General features: G+C 40.8%; 1 protein-coding gene across 2 annotated transcripts in view; it reads left to right on the top strand.

Annotated features, from left to right (window-relative positions):
- Positions 1–23,592, top strand: part of CNNM2 (cyclin and CBS domain divalent metal cation transport mediator 2) — a 227,019-nt gene that overhangs the window by 126,288 nt on the left and 77,139 nt on the right. The gene's annotated exons all lie outside the window — the stretch shown is intronic.

Here is a 23,592-nt window from a genome sequence, read left to right as displayed (position 1 = left end):
ACAATTCTGTGTCTGTGCGAGTAACAATTCTGTGTCTGTGCAAGTAACAATTTTGTGTCTGTGCGAGTAACAATTCTCTGGCACTCAGTAACAATTCTGTCTGTCCCTGAGTAACAATTCTCTGGCACTCAGTAACAATTCTGTCTGTCCCTGAGTAACAATTCTCTGGCACTCAGTAACAATTCTGTCTGTCCCTGAGTATGAATTCTGTGGCCCTGAGTAACAATTCTGTGTCTGTGCGAGTAACAATTCTGTGTCTGTGCAAGTAACAATTTTGTGTCTGTGCGAGTAACAATTCTCTGGCACTCAGTAACAATTCTGTCTGTCCCTGAGTAACAATTCTCTGGCACTCAGTAACAATTCTGTCTGTCCCTGAGTAACAATTCTCTGGCACTCAGTAACAATTCTGTCTGTCCCTGAGTAACAATTCTCTGGCACTCAGTAACAATTCTGTCTGTCCCTGAGTAACAATTCTCTGGCACTCAGTAACAATTCTGTCTGTCCCTGAGTAACAATTCTGTCTGTCCCTGAGAATGAATTCTGTGGCCCTGAGTAAGAATTCTCTGGCACTCAGTAACAATTCTGTCTGTCCCTGAGTAACAATTCTCTGGCACTCAGTAACAATTCTGTCTGTCCCTGAGTAAAAATTCTGTGGCCCTAATAACGTTTCTGTGGCCCTAAGTAACAATTCTCTGGCACTGAGTAACAATTCTGTCTGTCCCTGAGTATGAATTCTGTGGCCCTAACTAGCGTTTCTTTGTCCCTAAATAACGATTCTGTGGCCCTCATTAACAAGTCTGTGTCCCTGAGTAATGGTTCTCTGTCCCTAAGTAACTTCTCTCTGTCCCCAATTCTCGTTTCTGTGGCCCTAACTCTGTCCCTGTCCCTAGTACAGAGCGGTCTGCCTCTGTTCAATGACTGCAGGCAAATGAAGATTTCCAAAATGGCCGCTATATATACCTCGACCATTACACAGTGCTGGCTGGCTGGCTGCTGATTGGCTGATGCGATCACATGTCGTTGAGGAATGCATTATGGGGCAGCGCGCCTTGTCTGCGCGCCTTCCCCGACATCCCCGCTCCGTCGCCGCACATGTCAGCCGCCATTTTCGGAAAAATTTCGATTCGCGCGTCCGAATTAGGCTGTTTTTCGGATTCGGCACGAATCGAAATTTTTCCGATATTCGACTCGAATTCCACTTCGGATACTTCGATTCGCTCATCTCTAATCTTAATATGTCAGGTAAAGATATCCTATATATTGTGAGCTCACAATTAATCAATACATTTGCACCAAAACTGTTTGTTATGAACTGTTCCTCCTATCTATGCATATCTCAGAGTTTGAGCATCATATACCGGGAATCCTAAGCCATTTTGTCACGTACCTGATAGGAGACTGAATTGACGAGGTCGGCCTCACTTGTGTTACTAGCCCTGACCCCGCTGAGGTTGGAACAGAGGGAGTCTAGGGACCAGGGGGACAAGAGCGCCAGTGTTGTTGCTTGCGGCTCTTGCAGATGATGGCCTGGAAAGGCAGTATATCCTCTGATTAGAATACTGTAGTAGCAGACAGAGCAGGTTCTGGGTAATGCCTGATGTGCAGCAGAGCAAGTAGGTAGCCAGGACACAGAACAGGAGCAGGGTCAAAGGAAGCCAAGGTCATCAACAGTCAGGCAGCGAGGTACAGAATCAGTAGGAGAAGCCAAGGTCAGGAGCAGAGCCGAAGTCAGGAAGCAGGAGAGTAATCAGAGTCGGGTCAGGAACAAGCCGGGTCAGCACCAAAGGAATCGCACAGGAAACAAGCAGGACACTGGGGGAAGCTGAAGACCAGTCAGCACTGAATGAGGACCGAGGTGCTCTTTAAATAGCCCACCCACCGCCGACAGGCGCACCTGGGTCCTAGTGCCTGCCCGTTCTGTATGCCTTGTCGGGATCCTGCACATGTGCAGATTCATGCACTGTGGCGACCTTCTTGTTCCCTGACATTGTCCCCCCCCCCCCCCACTAGGGCTCGTTTCTCAGGATGACGACGGAGGTAGGCTCGAACCATCCGTGGGGCATGGACATTAGTGGACGGTTCCCAGGAGTTATCCTCTGGCCCGTAACCCTTCCATTTGATGAGGAACTGGGTCTGTCCGCCCCTTTTCCTACAGTTCAGAATAGCCTCAACCTCATACTTTTCGCTCCCTTCGACCAGCAATGGCACAGGTGCCTCCGGATTTCGGTTGGGAAACCCACATGGGATGTGTGGTTTCAACAAGGAGCAATGGAATACTGGGTGAATCTTCAAGTTTTTAGGTAATTCTAGTTCAAACGCTACAGGGTTCACCTTTCTCTTGATAGAAAATGGTCCCAGAAACCTTGGACCAAGCTTCCTTGATGGACAACTTAGTTTCAGGTTGGCCGTGGATAGCCAGACTTTGTCCCCTTGTTTCAGTTCCAGGTTACCCCTTCTTTTCCTATCAAAAAATTTCTTGTTGCTCGCCTGAGCTTCGGAAATTGTCCTTTGTAGGATTTCGCCGTTCCTCCTGAGGAACTGCATTGTTTCTTGTACTGCCGGCACAGCAGCCTCTACTAGTATTTCTGGAAGAAAGGTGGGGTGGTATCTCTACTAGTATTACTGGAAGAAAGGTGGGGTGGTATCCGTAGTTAGAGAAAAACGGAGATTGCTTGGTAGCGGAATGGATGGAATTGTTATAGGAGAATTCTGCTAATGGAAGGAGCGAAGCCCAGTCGTCTTGTGAATACGAGGAGAAGCATCGGCTGTATTGCTCCAAAGTTTGGTTTGTCCTCTCCGTCTGTCCATTTGTTTGAGGATGGTAAGCAGATAAGAAGCGTAACCTGATCTCTAATGCCTCACACATAGCTTTCCAGAATTTAGATGTAAACTGCACTCCCCGGTCAGATACAATATTCAGGGGAACACATGTAATCTTATGATTTCCTTGATGAAAACGGAGGCAGTTTCTGTGGCCGATGGAGTCCCTTTCAAGGGGATGAAATGAGCCATCTTAGACAGGCGATCAATCACTACGAAGATGGTGGTAAATCCTTCAGATGGTGGCAGTTCGACGATAAAATCCATTGAGATCATGCTCCAGGGTTTTTCCGGTACGGGCAAGGATTCCAACAGGCCCCAAGTCTTGGCTTTATCAGTTTTTTTTCTCAGGCAGACTGTGCAAGATCTCACATAGTCCTGGCAATCCTTCACTGTGTTTGGCCACCAGAAAGAACGGGAAACCAACTCAGAAGCTTTGTAAATCCCGAAATGACCTGCTAGTGGATATTCATGACATCGCTGGAGAACAAGAGTCCGGAGTTCTTCGGGCACAAAGGTATGCTCCTTGTGCAAGTACAGACCATTCTTTAATTGCAAATGCATATTCATGGGAGGTGGAGGACTATTCAGGGCTTCCTTAATCTGCGTGACAAGGTCCGTCTGAAGGAGTAAGAAGTTTTTGGCAGGCAGGATCATGTCGGCTTCAGGCTGCACACTTGGGTGGTGGAACATACAAGAGAGTGCATCAGGCTTGCCTTTCTTAGATCCAGGACGGTATGTCAGATGGAAGGTGAGACGAGAGAAAAATAGTGCCCATCTAGCTTGTCGTGGCCTGAGTCGTTTTGCCGTTTTCAGGTATTCAAGATTTTTATGGTCTGTGAAGATGAGAATGGGATGAGATGCATCTTCCAGTAAATAGCACCATTCTTCCAATGCTGCCGTAATGGCGAGTAATTCTCTGTCTCCCACGTCATAGTTCCTTTCGGAAACTCTCAATTTCTGGGAGAAAAATGCAACAGGGTGCAGAAGGGATTTGAGTCCCTGTCTTTGGGTTAATATGGCTCCAACTGCGTTCTCCGAAGCGTCAACTTCAAGGACAAAAGCGAGAGCAGGGTCTAGATGCTTCAGAATGGGTGCGGATGTGAACGTAGCCTTTAATTGCTCGAAAGCTGTTTGAGCTTCAAGAGTCCACTTAAAGGGGGTATGCTGTCTGGTAAGCTGCGTTACTGGTGCAATAATTCCAGAGAAATTCTTGATAAATTTTCTATAAAAGTTAGCAAATCCTATAAAGCGCTGCACTGCTTTCCTGTCTCCTGGGATGGGCCATTCTAAGACGGCGGACACCTTTTGGGGGTCCATAGAGATGCCCTCAGAAGTGATCACTAGCCCAAGGAACTGGATGGATTGCCTCTCAAAATCACATTTCTCGGCCTTTGCGTATAAGCAATGCTGGCGTAATCTATCCAGAGTCTTTTTTACGTGCTCCCGGTGGCTTTCTATGGAACTAGAAAAAATCAGAATGTCATCCAAGTAGATGATAAGGAATAGATCCAGGTAGTCTCGAAAGATATCATTGACCAGGTGTTGGAAAGTTGCCAGGGCATTACAGAGGCCAAAGGGCATCACAAGATATTCAAAGTGTCCGAACGTAGTTCGGAAAGCCGTCTTCCACTCATCACCCTCTCAAATTCTCACCAGATTGTAAGCGCCCCTGAGGTCCAGTTTTGTGAAGAAGCATGCTCCTCGTAGCCTTTGAAATAGTTCAGGGATCAACGGAAGGGGGTAACGATTTTTTACCGTTATCTTGTTTAACTCTCGGTAGTCGATACAGGGTCTGAGAGTATGGTCTTTCTTCTCCACGAAAAAGATACCGGCTCCTGCTGGTGATGTAGAAGGCCGAATAAAGCCTTTTTCCAAGCTCTCATTTATATATTCCTGGAGGACCTCTAATTCAGCCTCGGATAAGGGATAGATTCTACCAAAAGGGATTTCGGCACTGGGCAGGAGCTCAATAGGACAGTCGTATGAGTGATGGGGAGGAAAGAAGTTGGCACTTTTCTTATTGACAACGTCCAGATATTCATGGTATGCTGCAGGAACAAGTTTCATGGTCTCAGGATCAGAGTGAATGCTGAAAGAGGGGTTGCCTCAGTAGTTCCTTTGGGGGTACAGTGATTCAGACAATATTCTGAGGTAAAGGAGATTTCTCCGGACAACCAATTGATGGTTGGGTTGTGGGCCTTTAGCCAAGGCATGCCGAGAATGACTGGAAAGATCGGAGAGGTAATGATGTCTAAACATAGGAATTCCTAGTGTCCCGAAGTAGAATAGCAGAATATTGGCACGGTTTCCTGTGTCACAGGGCCAGAACTGATACCAGATCCATCTGCCAGGTGAACTGCAAGTCTCTGTGCTTTGGTACGGAGTGGAATCTGGTTTTGTGTAGCGAATTGAGCATCCATAAAGCAGCTACAGGCACCTGAGTCTATAATGGCGGGGACCCTGATTGTCCTTTCGGCCAGTTGTAGCTGCAGATGAAAGGAGAGATGTGCTCGATTTGCCCCTTGAGGGTGCATCATGTGGAAACAGTTGGGAGAGGACTTGTGGGATTTGGCCGGGCAGGTGGCCACGAAATGACCTGCATCACCGCAGTAGAGGCAGAGGTTGGACTTCTGCCGGCAAAGGCGTTCCATTGCGGATAATTGCGGTCACCAGAAGCTTCTCCTAGTGGAAGTGGTGGATGATGCTGATGAGGCCACATTTGTAGGAGGCCTTATTTCAGAGCATATCAAAATCTTCCCATTGGACCTCTCATTCTGCTTTTCCTGAATTTGGCGGTCAATCTGAATCGCCAGGTCTATCAGACCCTCCAACCCGGTTGGCACCCCCACTCAAGCCAGCTCATCCTTCAGATTTTTGGACAGACCGAGACGGAACTGGTGGCGGAGAGCAGACTCGTTCCACTGGGTATCAGGACACCAGATACGGAAATCAGTGACATAGTCTTCCACAGGTCTCTGGCCTTGCTGTAGCTTACTGAACATTGCTTCAGCAGTTTGGCTCCGGAAGGGATCATCATAGATTTGTGCCATCACTGTAAAGAATGAGTCCACAGAAGCTAAGGCCGGGTCATGTAGCTCGCGGAGGTGGTAGGCCCAGGACTGGGGTTCATTTCTGAGGAGTGTGATAATGAATCCCACCTTAGTGTTAGGTGCCAAGAAGGTCCTGGGGAGCAGGGAAAAATATAACTCACAGGAGTTACGAAAAGTCCTGAACTTCCTGCGATCCCCTATAAAGAACTCGGGCGTGGGCACCCGGGGTTCCGGTAGAGCAGAAGCTTCAATGGTTATACTGGTCTCTGTTTGCGTGACCGCATCAAGGGTAGTCTTGATGTCTGTGTCTAAGAGGACATTAGAGTCAGTCCGCAGTTTACTCTCCAAGTGTTCAAAGTTTTTCTGTAACTCATGCATCACGTGGAACAAGGTGGTCACTGCTTGGCGAATGTCCCCCAGTTGTGAGGCCTCCCTTTCAGACTCCATTATGGCTGACTGGTACTGTCATGTACCTGATAGGAGACTGAATTGACGAGGACGGCCTCACTTGTGTCACTAGCCCTGATCCCGCTGAGGTTGGAACAGAGGGAGTCTAGGGACCAGGGGGACAAGAGCGCCAGTGTCGTTGCTTGTGGCTCTTGCAGATGATGGCCTGGAAAGGCAGTGTATCCTCTGATTAGAATACTGTAGTAGCAGACAGAGCAGGTTCTGGGTAATGCCTGATGTGCAGCAGAGCAAGTAGGTAGCCAGGACACAGAAGAGGAGCAGGGTCAAAGGAAGCCAAGGTCATCAACAGTCGGGCAGCGAGGTACAGAATCAGTAGGAGAAGCCAAGCTCAGGAGCAGAGCCGAAGTCAGGAACCAGGAGCAGGAGAGTAATCAGAGTCGGGTCAGGAACAAGCCGGGTCAGCACCAAAGGAATCGCACAGGAAACAAGCAGGACACTGGGGGAAGCTGAAGACCAGTCAGCACTGAATGAGGACCGAGGTGCTCTTTAAATAGCCCGCCCAGCGCCGACAGGCGTGCCTGGGTCCTAGTGCCTACCCGTTCCATCATTGGTGACAGGCGCACCTGGGTCCTAGTGCCCATCTGCCTGTATGCCTTGTCGGGATCCTGCGCATGCACAGATTCATGCGCTGCGGCGATCTTCTTGTTCCCTGACACATTTCATATTGCAAAACACCCAGCAACAGATGTTGTTAAACTGACTTAGGGTACCACACTAGTCCAGCTGTTTTTACTAATAGTAATTGTATGTATGTTAAATGTGTAGTAGGGAAGATGATTTGTGTCCCCAATAAATGGGTATTGCCATGATACATATGTAAAAGTAGGCTTGACAAAGTCTGTTTAAAAAAATAAAAGTGTGTCTAAACAGCGTTCTGTAATCCTACAACACGAGTTGAATAAGTATCATAATTGCATAGATTTGAAGACCAGCTTTGCCCAAAATTGACTTTTCAGTTAAATCTGGGCAGATCAAACTGAGCATATGAAGGGTCAAAACCGTATAAACCAAAGTTACCTTCAGTGAAATCTGCTGTGTGTCATAATGATTATCAGATCTAGAGATATAGACAAATTAATTTATATGTATATTATAAGAGATGTATATTATACTGTATGTACAATTTTGGTCATATTTTTGGTCTAAGCTTTCTTACTTAAAAAAAAATAAAGTACCAAACACTCTGTAGCTTAATATAGATGCCATTATTTCCATTCATGTTATTGGTTTCCATAAATATACTATAGCGTGGGAATTTAAAAATATACACATCTACGAGATGCCATAGATTCTTTGATGCCATTCATTATTTTTTGTATGTTTAGCTGTAATAGATTTAAATGTGAAAAGATTCTGCTTCTAAAGCCATTCATGGATAGACAGTCTGTTAGATGTACAATATGTACATCATTTATGGGTAAAATTAAGTTACGACTAACAAGCAAAAACATTTTTTGTTTTTGGACACCAAGCAAGTACTTGTTTGTTTTTTATATATTTGTCACGCTAAAATGATTCCGATCATCGGAGTAAATACAAAATGCAGTTTTTAAATGATGATTTCATTTATTTTATTTTATTTCAGGTACTTATATAGCGCTGTCAATTTACGCAGCGCTTTACACACACATATATATATATATATAAATATATATAGTACATTCACATCAATCCCTAACCCTCAAGGGGCGTACAATCTAAGGTCCCTAACTCACATTCATACATACACATACTGGGGCCAATTTGGACAGGAATCAATTCACCTACCAGCATGTCTTTGGAGGGTGGGAGGAAACCGGAGTACCCGGAGGAAACCCACGCAAGCACAGAGAGAACATGCAAACTCCATGCAGGAGGTGCCATGGTCGGGAATCGAACCCATGACCCATTTACTGCAAGGCCGACGTGCTAACCATTAAGCCACTGTGCTGCGCTATACAGACCGGCCTGGCCCTATGTAAAAGCAATTCCCCTCCCCCCTGCTGAATCATGAATGAACTGTGATTAACCACATTTTTTGGAAAGCGGAGTTAAATTTTACTTGCAGCACCCAGGTCTAATTTACTGCCAGACCTGTTGAACCAAGAAATCACTTGAATAGCAGCTGTCTGAAAAAGTGAAGCACGCTAAAAGATCTCAAAGCAACACATCATGCCGCAATCTAAAGAAATTCAAGAACAAAGTAATTGATATGTATCAGCCTGGAAAGGTTTACAAAACCATTTCTTAGGCTTTGGGACTCCAGCAAACCAGAATGAGAGCCATTATCCACAGATGGAGAGAACTTGGAACAGTGGTGAACTTTTCCAAGACTAGCCGGCTTACCAAAATTACTCCAAGAGCACAACGATGACTCATCCAGGAGGTCATAAAAGAACCCAGAACAACATCTAAATTGATGGAACTATGAATTGATGGAACTATGAATTCGGTTTTCAGCGCTCTCACACTTTGACAATTGCGCGGTCATGCAACATTGTACTCATGACATTTATATCATTTTTTTGAGACAGATAGAGCTTTCTTTTGGTAGTATTTAATCACCTCTCGGTTTTTATTTTTTGCTAAACAAATCAAAAACAACTGAAAATTAAAAAAAAAACAAACCCTTCTTTCTTAGTTTCTGTTACGAGGCTGCAGTGATGGGCACTGATAGGCTGCACTGATGGGTAATGATGAGCTGCACTGACTGGCACTAATAGGTGGCACTGACTGGCAGTGATAGTTGGCACTGAAAGGCAGCACAGATTGGCACTGATATGTAGCATTGATGTGCACTGTATTAAATAGTGAAGCGCTCCCACGTTATCTAAAAGAATTCCCTCTGTGTATAACTTAATTCCCTACTGAACTTAAAAATAATCAATATTGTATGGTGATAAAAAACATATGAGCTAAAATACATAAACACCTCTCATATATATCAATTAATCTTGCCTCTTAATAAATCTGTGATGAAAAAATGACAATTAAAAAAATTCATGATAAATCCTCAACTATCAGTGATACATCAATAAACATAATAATACTAATAACATAATGAATTGTGACAAATCGTGATGATTGTGATAAACCTATACATCAAAAACCAGTGATTCTGTAACACATAATATAATACATATATCCCAAAAAAATAATAATAGACTGCTACTTAATACTGTGATAAATAAATGAACTCAGTGTCCAAAGTAAACTCGAAAAAGTCCATGCAAAAATTTGTGAAAAACACTCTGTGATCTCCACTTCTAGTGCTCAAAAAGGAATCCTACAAAGGCAGCAATGCCTGCTCACCTCCCCTCCTCGACCCACACAGGGCCACAAGGCAAAAAACTCTCCTCACAGGCAATCTTTTCCTCCAAGCAACTCAGCAAGGGACCTCTGGACTTCCACTCCACCTCCTCTCACCTCGTCATATAGGGCACAAACAAAAGCTTCCCATAGTATATTACCGTTTATTTAGAAGTAATTTGACATAACAAACTCATTTCCACTCACATGTAGTCTTTGAATACAGCGCTTTCCACCTCACATCATGGGTGTATTCTCATTCACATACAGGGAGGGAAACAAATATGGCCGCTGCGTCCGGACAAGCGTCCCCACGTGACCGGAAGTGACGTAATCTCGAACTGGGAATGGCGTTCCGACGCGTTGCGTCACGTGCGTCGTGACTTCATCAGGGTACCGCCCCCCAGAGCCATGATTCATTTATATAATGGATAGTCAACCCACTATTCCTAATTAGAGGGCGGGCTCCCGGCGGCCATTTTACCGGAGTCCGCACTACTAACCTCATCAATAGAAGACATCCCATCTAAGCACTCAATCTGCGCTATGAATAGGTGCCATCACTTCCATCATATAGATATCAATAACCAATGTAATACTCCCCTTAAAAACATATATAAAACCTACAGCTGTTTATTAATATTATATTAAAACCCACATAATAACCCTCTTTATTATTAATATATCAATCTCATTAATATTAGTAGCAGAGGAAATAATTGTAAATAAGACCTAGCAATAATATATATATAAATGTGAATACAGATACTCAAATCTAAAAAAAAACACCACCTCCAAAAATTTTTTTTTATATATATGTATATATCATACACATATACCCATAAAAAATATATATAAGAAAAAAATTTTTCTGAAAATTATTAATTTCCATCTAATAAAATTCAAATATTTAGAATATTAAAAATTTAGAATATTAAAAAGATTGGCTCAGGACCCTAAATGGATTACTCTACATTATTCTCAAAAAACTAAAAGAATATATTTATTTAAAACCCATGCCCTAAAATCAAATGGATATGTGGTTCATTGGGTCATACAACGTCTCGCCCAATCATTAGAAAGAAACATACCCTAAATGATTGCTAATAAGTCATGTGAATAAACCCATGATCCGAGTTTACAAAGTACGTACCGCATATCATAAATCAATCTCTACAATATAACTAAGATATATTAAACAATTATATATAAATGCACAATCTAAAAAGTAAATTAAAAGTCACTAATAAAACAATTTAGATCAAATTTCACATTTAATCCATATGGTACCTGCGTACGCATAGTGTAGATCCATCGGGACTCAGCTTGACTCAAAGATTTAACCTTACTACCACCTCTCCAATGTTTAGTATATTTCTGAATCCCCCAAAATTTCAAACCTGACGGATCTTTACTATGTTGTTTCAGGAAGTGTTTGGACACACTATGTTTTGGGAAACCATTTTTTTTTATATTTTGGACATGTTCCCTAATACGTTTCCAGAGTGGTCTCTTCGTCCTTCCAATATACTGCAAGCCGCAATCACATTCTAACCCATAGACAACTCCTTCCGTACGGCACGAGATAAAATCCTTGATCCTAAATTCAGTGCCATCATAATTACATTTGAACACTTTTCGTTTACTGTTTTTCCCTTTAGTTTCCCTGCACGCATAACACTGCTTGCATGGGAAAAAACCAGATTGGTCAAGAAACGTGACCTTCTTTTTTCCACCAGGTGGGTCCAGCACACTTTTTGCCAGCTTCATTTTTAATGTTGGTGCTTTCCTATAGACAAATTTAGGACCATTACCTAACACTTGATTCAACAGGGGATCCGATTTTAAAATTGGCCAGTATTTACTGAATATCTTCTCTATTTTCTTGTAATGGACATTATAGTCCAACACTATGGCCATATGTCCATCGAAAGTATCGACTTTCTTTTTATCTACTATCAATGACTCTCTCTCTATTTTTTCAACCTCCTTAATACTTTTTTCAAGTGCTTGCTGTGAATATCCTTTAACCATAAATTTATTTCCAATCATTTTTGCTTGTTTAACGAATTCTTCTTGATTTGAGCAGTTCCTTTTCAGTCTCACCAATTGGCCCTTTGGTATATTATATAACCATGGGGGGAAATGACAACTGTCTATTGGTATATAACCATTCCTGTCTACCTCTTTGAAATACGTTTTTGTGATAATTTTACCTCCTTCATTTCTAATATTGAGATCTAAAAAATTAACTTCATGACTATCATATGTCCAAGAGAAATGTATATTCCTATTATTAGAATTCATTCTATTCAGGAATTCCAATAATGACTCACTACTGCCTTTCCATATGATGATCACATCATCAATATATCTGGAGTATAACAACAGTTCCTCGGGGGTCTGTTTATAAATTGCCTCTTCCTCCCAGTGGGCCATATATAAATTGGCCACACTGGGAGCGAATTTAGCCCCCATCGCGACTCCTTTCACTTGCTGGAAAAACATCTTATCATGCCAAAAATAATTATGTTGGAGGCCAAATTCTAAACACTTCACAATGTACTTCCTTTGGGGCCACCCTATGGTGGTATATTCTCTTAGCCCCCATGTTACTGCCTCTACTGCCCCTTCGTGATCAATGATTGTGTACAGAGATGTCACATCAGCACTTGCCAACAGAATTTCCGAGCTCAGCTCCATTTTATCTAATTGCTGAATTAAATGCTTAGTGTCTCGTAAGTAAGCTTTCGTCTTTTGAACTGCTGGTTGTAGGTAAAAATCTACATATTGGCCTAATCTAGCCAAGACCGATTGAACCCCATTCACTATCGGTCTACCCGGAGGTTCGCTCAAATTCTTATGTATTTTAGGTATTGTGTAAATTATGGGTATTCTACAAACCTCTGGTAATAGGTATTTTGCCTCCTTTTTATTCAGAAAGTCCTTTTTCACTCCTTCTTGTACAAGCTTAGCTAAAACTTTTTTATAAGAAAGTGTCGGATCTCTAGGAATGACTTTATACGTGGTGGTATCTGATAATTGTTTGTTTAAATCTTGCAGATAATATTCTTTAGACAGGATTACAATACCACCTCCTTTGTCAGCAGGTCTTATTACAATATTATCTCTTTTAGAGAGCCTATTGATTCCTGTTTGTATACCAATGTTATTTGTCACCTTTGGAATTATCAATTCCTCCAAATCGTGGTTGACCATGCGTTTAAAAACCTCTGTATAGTGATTATTAGATACCTGCGGATTAAAAAGTGACTTGTTTCTAAAATGACTGTGCAAAATATCGCTACTAAAACCACTAGCTGAATTACTTCTAGCCCCTGGTAGCCCTAAGAAATATTTTTTAATGTTCAATTTCCGAACAAATTTTTGAGTATCCACATATATGTCAAACTTATTAGCTGCTTTGGGTGGTGCATATTTTAAGCCCTTATCTAGAGCCATCAGCTCTTCTTTAGTAAGATCACATCCACTTATGTTGAACACTCCTTCTCCTACTGTTCTCTTTTTCTTTTGCTGTTTCCACCCTGCCCTGCACCCCCTCCTCTTGGGGGGCTTTTCCACCTTACTCCCTCCGGGCTCCTGTTTCTGTCTAAAAAATCCCTTGGTGGTAATTTGTTTCCTAATACTTCATTTTTTCCTTTAGATTTTTTATTATTATATGGAGGCCCTCCATTTTTTGGAGACAACAACCAAAAAATGGAGGGCCTCCATATAATAATAAAAAATCTAAAGGAAAAAATGGAGGGAATGGGTGGAGACCCCAGTGGAATCCCCAGTGGAATAGACCTAACAATTATCAGAGACCTGAATATTACGGTCCACCTAGACCTGAGTATTATCCGAATAAAATGTACAATTACTATCCAGAAAGAAGCCCGAGATTTTATCCACAAGAAAGATGGTATCCACCTAATGGAGAAGGAAGAAGTCCGGTTGAGGTGTATAATAGATATGAAGTATTAGGAAACGAATTACCACCAAGGGCTAAGAGAATATACCACCATAGGGTGGCCCCAAAGGAAGTACATTGTGAAGTGTTTAGAATTTGGCCTCCAACATAATTATTTTTGGCATGATAAGATGTTTTTCCAGCAAGTGAAAGGAGTCGCGATGGGGGCTAAATTCGCTCCCAGTGTGGCCAATTTATATATGGCCCACTGGGAGGAAGAGGCAATTTATAAACAGACCCCCGAGGAACTGTTGTTATACTCTTGGACATATGATAGTCATGAAGTTAATTTTTTAGATCTCAATATTAGAAATGAAGGAGGTAAAATTATCACAAAAACGTATTTCAAAGAGGTAGACAGGAATGGTTATATACCAATAGACAGTTGTCATTTCCCCCCATGGTTATATAATATACCAAAGGGCCAATTGGTGAGACTGAAAAGGAACTGCTCAAATCAAGAAGAATTCGTTAAACAAGCAAAAATGATTGGAAATAAATTTATGGTTAAAGGATATTCACAGCAAGCACTTGAAAAAAGTATTAAGGAGGTTGAAAAAATAGAGAGAGAGTCATTGATAGTAGATAAAAAGAAAGTCGATACTTTCGATGGACATATGGCCATAGTGTTGGACTATAATGTCCATTACAAGAAAATAGAGAAGATATTCAGTAAATACTGGCCAATTTTAAAATCGGATCCCCTGTTGAATCAAGTGTTAGGTAATGGTCCTAAATTTGTCGATAGGAAAGCACCAACATTAAAAATGAAGCTGGCAAAAGTGTGCTGGACCCACCTGGTGGAAAAAAGAAGGTCACGTTTCTTGACCAATCTGGTTTTTTCCCATGCAAGCAGTGTTATGCGTGCAGGGAAACTAAAGGGAAAAACAGTAAACGAAAAGTGTTCAAATGTAATTATGATGGCACTGAATTTAGGATCAAGGATTTTATCTCGTGCCGTACGGAAGGAGTTGTCTATGGGTTAGAATGTGATTGCGGCTTGCAGTATATTGGAAGGACGAAGAGACCACTCTGGAAACGTATTAGGGAACATGTCCAAAATATAAAAAAAAATGGTTTCCCAAAACATAGTGTGTCCAAACACTTCCTGAAACAACATAGTAAAGATCCGTCAGGTTTGAAATTTTGGGGGATTCAGAAATATACTAAACATTGGAGAGGTGGTAGTAAGGTTAAATCTTTGAGTCAAGCTGAGTCCCGATGGATCTACACTATGCGTACGCAGGTACCATATGGATTAAATGTGGAATTTGATCTAAATTGTTTTATTAGTGACTTTTAATTTACTTTTTAGATTGTGCATTTATATATAATTGTTTAATATATCTTAGTTATATTGTAGAGATTGATTTATGATATGCGGTACGTACTTTGTAAACTCGGATCATGGGTTTATTCACATGACTTATTAGCAATCATTTAGGGTATGTTTCTTTCTAATGATTGGGCGAGACGTTGTATGACCCAATGAACCACATATCCATTTGATTTTAGGGCATGGGTTTTAAATAAATATATTCTTTTAGTTTTTTGAGAATAATGTAGAGTAATCCATTTAGGGTCCTGAGCCAATCTTTTTAATATTCTAAATTTTTAATATTCTAAATATTTGAATTTTATTAGATGGAAATTAATAATTTTCAGAAAAAAATTTTTCTTATATATATTTTTTATGGGTATATGTGTATGATATATACATATATATAAAAAAAAATTTTTGGAGGTGGTGTTTTTTATCAGATTTGAGTATCTGTATTCACATTTATATATATATTATTGCTAGGTCTTATTTACAATTATTTCCTCTGCTACTAATATTATTGAGATTGATATATTAATAATAAAGAGGGTTATTATGTGGGTTTTAATATAATATTAATAAACAGCTGTAGGTTTTATATATGTTTTTAAGGGGAGTATTACATTGGTTATTGATATCTATATGATGGAAGTGATGGCACCTATTCATAGCGCAGATTGAGTGCTTAGATGGGATGTCTTCTATTGATGAGGTTAGTAGTGCGGACTCCGGTAAAATGGTCGCCGGGAGCCCGCCCTCTAATTAGGAATAGTGGGTTGACTATCCATTATATAAATGAATCATGGCTCTGGGGGGCGGTACCCTGATGAAGTCACGACGCACGTGACGCAACGCGTCGGAACGCCATTCCCAGTTTGAGATTACGTCACTTCCGGTCACGTGGGGACGCTTGTCCGGACGCAGCGGCCATATTTGTTTCCCTCCCTGTATGTGAATGAGAATACACCCATGATGTGAGGTGGAAAGCGCTGTATTCAAAGACTACATGTGAGTGGAAATGAGTTTGTTATGTCAAATTACTTCTAAATAAACGGTAATATACTATGGGAAGCTTTTGTTTGTGCCCTATATGACGAGGTGAGAGGAGGTGGAGTGGAAGTCCAGAGGTCCCTTGCTGAGTTGCTTGGAGGAAAAGATTGCCTGTGAGGAGAGTTTTTTGCCTTGTGGCCCTGTGTGGGTCGAGGAGGGGAGGTGAGCAGGCATTGCTGCCTTTGTAGGATTCCTTTTTGAGCACTAGAAGTGGAGATCACAGAGTGTTTTTCACAAATTTTTGCATGGACTTTTTCGAGTTTACTTTGGACACTGAGTTCATTTATTTATCACAGTATTAAGTAGCAGTCTATTATTATTTTTTTGGGATATATGTATTATATTATGTGTTACAGAATCACTGGTTTTTGATGTATAGGTTTATCACAATCATCACGATTTGTCACAATTCATTATGTTATTAGTATTATTATGTTTATTGATGTATCACTGATAGTTGAGGATTTATCATGAATTTTTTTAATTGTCATTTTTTCATCACAGATTTATTAAGAGGCAAGATTAATTGATATATATGAGAGGTATTTATGTATTTTAGCTCATATGTTTTTTATCACCATACAATATTGATTATTTTTAAGTTCAGTAGGGAATTAAGTTATACACAGAGGGAATTCTTTTAGATAACGTGGGAGCGCTTCACTATTTAATGCATGTTATTTATGACTTATTGGTTGAGGTTGAGTGATTGCAGCTAGTAGTTAGGGACCTACCCATACCAAGCGCAGGAGGATACCCCCCTAGTCTATTGATGTGCACTGGTAGGCATTGATGTGGCACTGATGGGCACTGGCAGGTGGCATTGATGGGCACTGACAGGTGGCATTGATGGCACTACACTGATCATCAAGGCACTGATCATCAGTGCCCTGATGATCAGTGTATATGTCCCCTCTTAGTAATGCCAGTTACCGGCTCTCCTCTCGAGCTGTCAGCGTGACAGCTCGTGAGGAGAGGAATGCCGATAACCGGCATTTCCTTATTTACATGCGATCAGCTGTGATTGGACACAGCTGATCACATCACAGAGCCGACGTCATCGGCTCTTTCCGCTGATCAGTGATTCGCTGTGTCCCAGGGACACAGCGCACCATGGATCGCCACTCTGCTTGCCCCTGGTTAGAGTGGGAGGTCGTCATACTAAAATATAGTGGAACCAATTGCCTTCGGAAGTCACATAATTAGTAAATAGAGTCCACCTGTGTGTAATTTAATTTCAGTATAAATACAGCTGCTCTGTGAAGCCCTCAGAGGTTTGTTAGAGAACATTAGTGAACAAGCAGCATGATGAAGGCAAAGGAACACACTAGGCAGGTCAGAGATAAAGTTGTGAAGAAGCTTGAAACGGGTAGGTTATGAAAAAAAAATCCCAAGCTTTGAACATCTCAGGGAGCACTGTTCAATCCATCATCTTAAGATGGAAAGAGTGTAACACAACTGCAAACCTACCAAGACATGGCCGTCCACCTAAACTGACAGGCCGAGCGTTAATCAGAGAAGCAGCAAAGAGACCCTTGGTAACTCTGGAGGAGTTGCAGAGATCCACAGCTCAGGTGGGAAAATCTGTCCACAGGACAACTACACTGCTCAGAAAAAATTAAAGGAACACTTTGAAAACACATCAGATCTCAATGTTGAAAAATATCATGCTGGATATCTATACTGATATGGATTTTGTAATGTGTTAGGAATGTAAAGATGCCCCATTGTTTGATGGAAATGAAAATTATCAACCTACTGATGACTGAATTCAAGACACCTTGAAAATCAAAGTGAAAAAATTATGCAGCAGGCTAGTCCAATTTGATGACATTTTATTGGAGCAACTCAAAATGGTACTCAGTAGTTTGTATGGCCCCAACGTGCTTGTATGCAGGACTGACAACGTCAGTGCGTGCTCCTCATGAGACGACGGATAGTGTCCTGGGGTTTTTCCTCCCAGATCTTGACCAGGGCATCTCTGAGTTCCTGGACAGTCTGAGGTGCAGTGTATTACTCGTGCACTCCACAAATCTGACCTTTATGGAGGAGTGGCAAGAGGAAAGCCATTGTTGAAAGAAAGCCATAAGAAGTCACGTTTGCAGTTTGCAAGAAGCAATGTGAGGGACACGGCAATCATGAGGAAGAAGGTGCTCTGGTCAGACAAAAATTGAACTTTTTGGCCTAAAAGCAAACCGCAACAGTATTTGTGGCAGAAAACTAACACTGCACATCACAACATCACCACCGTGAAACATGGTGGTGGCATCATCATATTGTGGGGATGCTTTTGTTCAGCAATCTTAGCAGAAAACCTGTTAGTCTGCAAAAGACTTGAGACTGGGGCGTAGGTTCACCTTCCAGCAGGACAACGACACTAAACCTACAGCCAGAGCTACAATGGAATGGTTTAGATCAAAGCATATTCATGTGTTAGAATGGCCCAGTCAAAGTCCAGACCTAAATCCAATTGAGAATCTGTGGCAAGACTTGAAAATTGCTGTTCACGGATGCTCTCCATCCAATCTGACAGAGCTTGAGCTATTTTGCAAAGAAGAATGGGCAAAAATGTCACAGCTGTAATTGCAGCGAAATGTGGTTCTACAAAGTATTGACTCAGGAGGGCTGAATACAAATGCACACCACACCTTTTTTCACACTTTTTGTAAAAAATATTGAAAACCATTTATCATTTTCCTTCCACTTCACAATTATGCGCCACTTTGTGGTGGTCTATCACATAAAATCCCAATAAAATTAATTTACGTTTTTGGTTGTAAAATGACAAAATGTGGAAAATTTCAAGGAGTATAAATACTTTTTCAAGGCACCATATGTTTAGAGGCTCAGTGGGAGGCATAGATGCACTTTTGAATGTTTTGATGTCTCTTGTAGCTTGAAGTGTGAAAAATCTCGAAATGAATGGTCTGCTATAAGGGCATTGGGAACTAACAAGTTTGTAATTTTCAGAATGGGGTCCACTAGTTTTAAGTTCTTTCAATGATCAAGCTAAGTCATGGCTAATAAAGTACCATGTTTGCTTGTGTTTAGCCTTTGTGAATTAATCACAACAGATATTTTTGAGATATGAACATGCTACATTTCATTAAAACCTCACTGAAAAAGCAGAAATTAAGCCAAGCTTCTAGATATATAAACCAGTACACAAGTGTCATATGAAATATATTTGATTTTGTAATGACTTGAGTAAAAGCCATCGTTTCTACTTATGATCCTTCCACAAGAGTCATCTTGGAATTCACGTGTAAGATGAATGGAAAGAATGGGCACCATGACCTTGGAAGACTGCGGTCTGCAGCTGAACTTTATTTAGGAAGAAGTGACTGTCTGTGAACAGTGTACAAGTATTTTCCCTGGTACCTGTCTCGTGGGAGAGCAGTTTCCATTTATTTTATATCTTATATGTTCTCTATGTCTTCAGTTATGTTACAGTTTCCATTGCTTATGCTTTATGCAAACATCCCATCATGACTGACCACCCTAGAGTTGAAGACCTTTCTCTAATAATTATGGGAAAAAGCATGACAAAAAAGTATCTTCTCATAATAATCATAAACTAATGGAAAGAGTCTTTTTTCCAATGTCATTTCACAATTTCCTACATCTGTACATTCATCATAGGAATGATATGTTTATGGCTGTTTTAGAATGTAAATCCTTAAAGTGACTTTGTCACTTCAACAATAAAACAAATTTCTAAGGTATAAACTGCAAGCACATAGAGTGATTTGAAGACCAGTTTTACCCAACTGCAGCTGCTTACAGGGGTTCCACTGTGCATTAATCCCACTTTCCTTGGGCAGAGCTTCGCTACTTCCTTGTAGTGTTCTTCCACCTCCCACACATTCCTATTAACCAGTGGGACAGCCAATCTTTCTGATGGGGTAATGCAAATGTATGAATGGGCTGATGGCATCAGGTTAGGTCTGACACTACCAGGAAGTACTGGAGATTTGACTCTTTATGTGGCCTGGCATTTTAGCACAGAAGAGGCACCCCAAGGTGCTTGCATTTTCTAGCAGTCTTCTGATATTTATTAATTTTTCTGTTTCTTGTTACGGCAATAGTTACAAGGGAAACATTCTGAAGCTCACCTTTCAATCTACTGTGCCACTTTTACCACATGTAGAATACCCTCTTATTTCCTGTTTAAGTGGCATATCCACTGGACCTTGACACTAAAACACAGTGCTGGTTTTAGGAATCCATGTGACACTCAGTGCTGTTCGCCAATGAGGCTGTAGCATGCTAAATACTCATGTTGTCTGACCATATCCCCTGGCCTTACATTGGTGCTCAGATTTTTCTTCTCAAGACCAATTGGGCTCTCCCAAGGACACAGTTATTGTCAAGTGATCTTTCAGTAGAGTGCTATGGATGATGTAGACTTCTCTTAAAAGAAAACCTGTAATAAGAGAAATATGAAGGTTGCCATTTCTGACCTCTCCTTTTGAAGCGGTTAGTTGTTTGGTAGTCATACTTATTTAACAATTTTTTAATTTTTAATTTTTTTTGCATTACTGTCCTAGAACAAGCATGCAGGGCAGGAATTTTAATATCCCCCTGACTTCACTTGGTATATGCTTGTTCCAGGTCAGTGACTGAGTGTTGAGAAGCCAGAGACAGCCAGAAAACCAGAAGAGAAGGTGGTCAATGGCAGCTTATGTCTTTCAGCAAAAAGTTAAAGTGAAACTTCACCGAAGAGGCACAGGGGGCTCGTCTGGGTGAGAAAGGCACTGTATCCCTGGACAAGTAAGTGTCCTTTGATTAAAAATCAGCAGCTGCAGTATTTGTAGCTGCTGACTTTAAACTTTCTGGGGGAGACTAAAGCTCCTCTTTTTTGGTAAAATTTACTACCTGCCCAATCCACTTCCCAGTCTTTGCCACTTACCTGGTACAGTCATTCACCCCCATTCCTATATTTATTACAGTTATGTATTAGCCAATTTACTTGTCTGTTTCAGATTGTATCAGCATTACTTTTTAGTATGTTTGGATGAACCTGTTTGAGTCCCCATTGCAGATCTGATTTAAGCAGCCAATAACATCAGCTCCTGAGAAACATTTCAATATACTGTTTTATGGATTGGGGAATAAATTAAATTGTGCCAAAAATACTATATCGTCCCATCTGTATACAAAGTCTTTTAGTTCCAAAATATGCACAGCAGAAGATTTTTTTCTGTATCCTGTCATTTATATACACATTCAGTGGCACTGACACTCTTCAGTCTTCTAAAGCCATTCCCTCTCCCCCCGACCTCATGATTCTATAGGCAATTGCAAAAACGATTTATTTATAGTCACGTGTAACCTATAAGGGTCTTACTCTGTATTAAAAAAATCGTACCTCTGGATTGTTATCACCATCATTTATGATAGACTTTAATTAGGAGAGTGATGTGATGTAATATAGCCTCCCACTAGAGAATGTCATCCCTGTAATTATTGCCAAAACTACATGTATTGAAAAGGGACTTTAAAGATATCTTCAATGGGTAAGACACACAATAGTATCCATCTTTAAAAATATTTACACATTTTTATATATTTGTAATGCATACAAAAAAACAATCTTTAAAACATTGCAAAAAGGATGTTAAATTGTATAAACAAGGGTGACTTAAATTGTTGAGTCCCTAGAGACCGTTTATTTCGGGTCGACACGTTTTGCAGGAAGACCGCTTCCTGAGGACCTCAAATTTCCAGTAATAGATAAGTCACTTTAATAATATCAAATAAATGCACAATAAACATTGTACAAAAATGTGTTTTTTGAATAGTAGTTATATGAATCATTGGTGTTAAGGTATAGAAGATTCTGTTTATACATTTTTGTACAATGTTTAATGTGCATTTATTTGATACTATTATAGTGATTTATTTATTACTGGAGTTTCAGGGTTCTGAGAACCACGTCAGCCTGAAATTTTTGGCCTACAGGGAATCCACAATTTAAGTCACCTTTGTTTATAGAATTTCCTGACTTCCTTTTTGCAGTGATTTTGAAGATTGTGTTTGTTATATATTTTTAATGCATACAAATAAAAATTTAGAAATATTTTTAAAGTTGGACACTCTTGTGTGTCTTACCCACTGAAGATATATTTAAAGTCCCTTTTCAATACTTATAGTTTTGCCACCTTCATTTATGGTACCTATTGTTTTAAGACTGGTCATCTTAAATATTGGGTGATAATAATGCTTCCTTTTTTGAGTTTATAGGTTTTTATCAACTAAAATACTGAAGGAATAACCAGTAACATTTTCCTATTGATTTGGTATGCTTATCTAACAGCATTTAATAATAATGTAAACTTTTTCTGATCATGAACGCATACTAAAAAGTTGAATTACCAGACCAGTATTTCAGTGATGTAACGTTATAGAAGTTAAGGCTTCTGGGAGATAAAATTACTTGAGCGAGGTCCTAGTGAGATCTGACACTGAAATTTGAACCAAGCTCACTTGCTCTATCAGAGCGGTTCTAAACCCTAAACGGAGATATCAGTGGATTTTGTTTTGGTTATTGGCTCTCTAGATGTCAGGTAAAACAGAGTTCAGTTCCTTAACAGACTTTCTTTTTCCAAATTACATGATTAGTTGTGGGGAAAGTGAGTTTCCAAAGGGAACCCTCTTAAGTATAAGCAGCTTATTTTAAACAGGAATGTATATCATTTTGTATGCTTCAGTCAAGTACAGTAAATATGAAATATTACAACTAAATTTTATATATATATAGCCACCCAGCAGGTGGAACTCTGGGTTCCTTTTCGAGAGTTTGTCTATTGTTAGCTGCTGTGTTGAGAAAGAAAAACAATCTGTGTAAAAAACCAAATGGCTAACACATTTTTACACACCTGTACAAAAACCCAAAGCACCTTGGCTTAAAAATGAGGCAATTTTAATTTTGTTGATGCCCTCTAGACAGTACTATAATAATAATTTAAGCAAGTCTGTCTTAAATGTGTTTACTTTTTTAATATTTGTGTATGATTTAAGGCTGGAATTGCACCCTCTTGCCATATAATGATGCACCTATCGGCAGGGGCGTATTTACCACAAGGCATACAAGGCACTTGCCTAGGGCGGCATTTTTCAGGGGGGCAGCACCTCCCCCCAAAAGAAGGGACATGCGCCCCACGGGAACCAGGTGGGATCCGAGAGAAGCTGTGGGCTGCTTGATGGTGTATGTAGAGCCTGACTCTCATTCCTGGGGATGTCCGGAGCTTTGAAGATGAGTGTCTTTCTCTCTATCGCTGGGGGGGTTAGTGGAAGGCTCTCCCAGGTGGGGGCAGGGGTGTTGTTGGTCAATGTCAGGCTCTCTCCATGGGAGGGGAAAGAGGGGGGTGTTGGTTCGTGTCCATGGGGGCAGACGATCTTTGTGTTGCCTAGGGCAGCACAAAACCTAAATACACCACTGCCTATCAGTCTCTCATGCTCTATCATTTGACTGGCGTTTTATCTTTTAACATGTCGTGTAATGTATGTGAAAGTGGCTGACCGCAACAAGTCGAATCCTACTGTAGGATTTGAAAACTAAGATCTCAGTTTAATCGTCAGCCATTGGTAATGCAGATTAATCTGTGTGCTTATCCATA

This window comes from Staurois parvus, unplaced genomic scaffold (genome assembly GCF_062004578.1).
Source record: "Staurois parvus isolate SC_StPar_1 unplaced genomic scaffold, SC_StPar_1.0 ptg000525l, whole genome shotgun sequence".
NCBI classification, from domain to species: Eukaryota; Metazoa; Chordata; class Amphibia; order Anura; family Ranidae; genus Staurois; species Staurois parvus.
The sequence above is the reverse complement of the archived record's forward strand: the minus strand, read 5'-3'. Positions and strand labels throughout refer to the sequence as shown.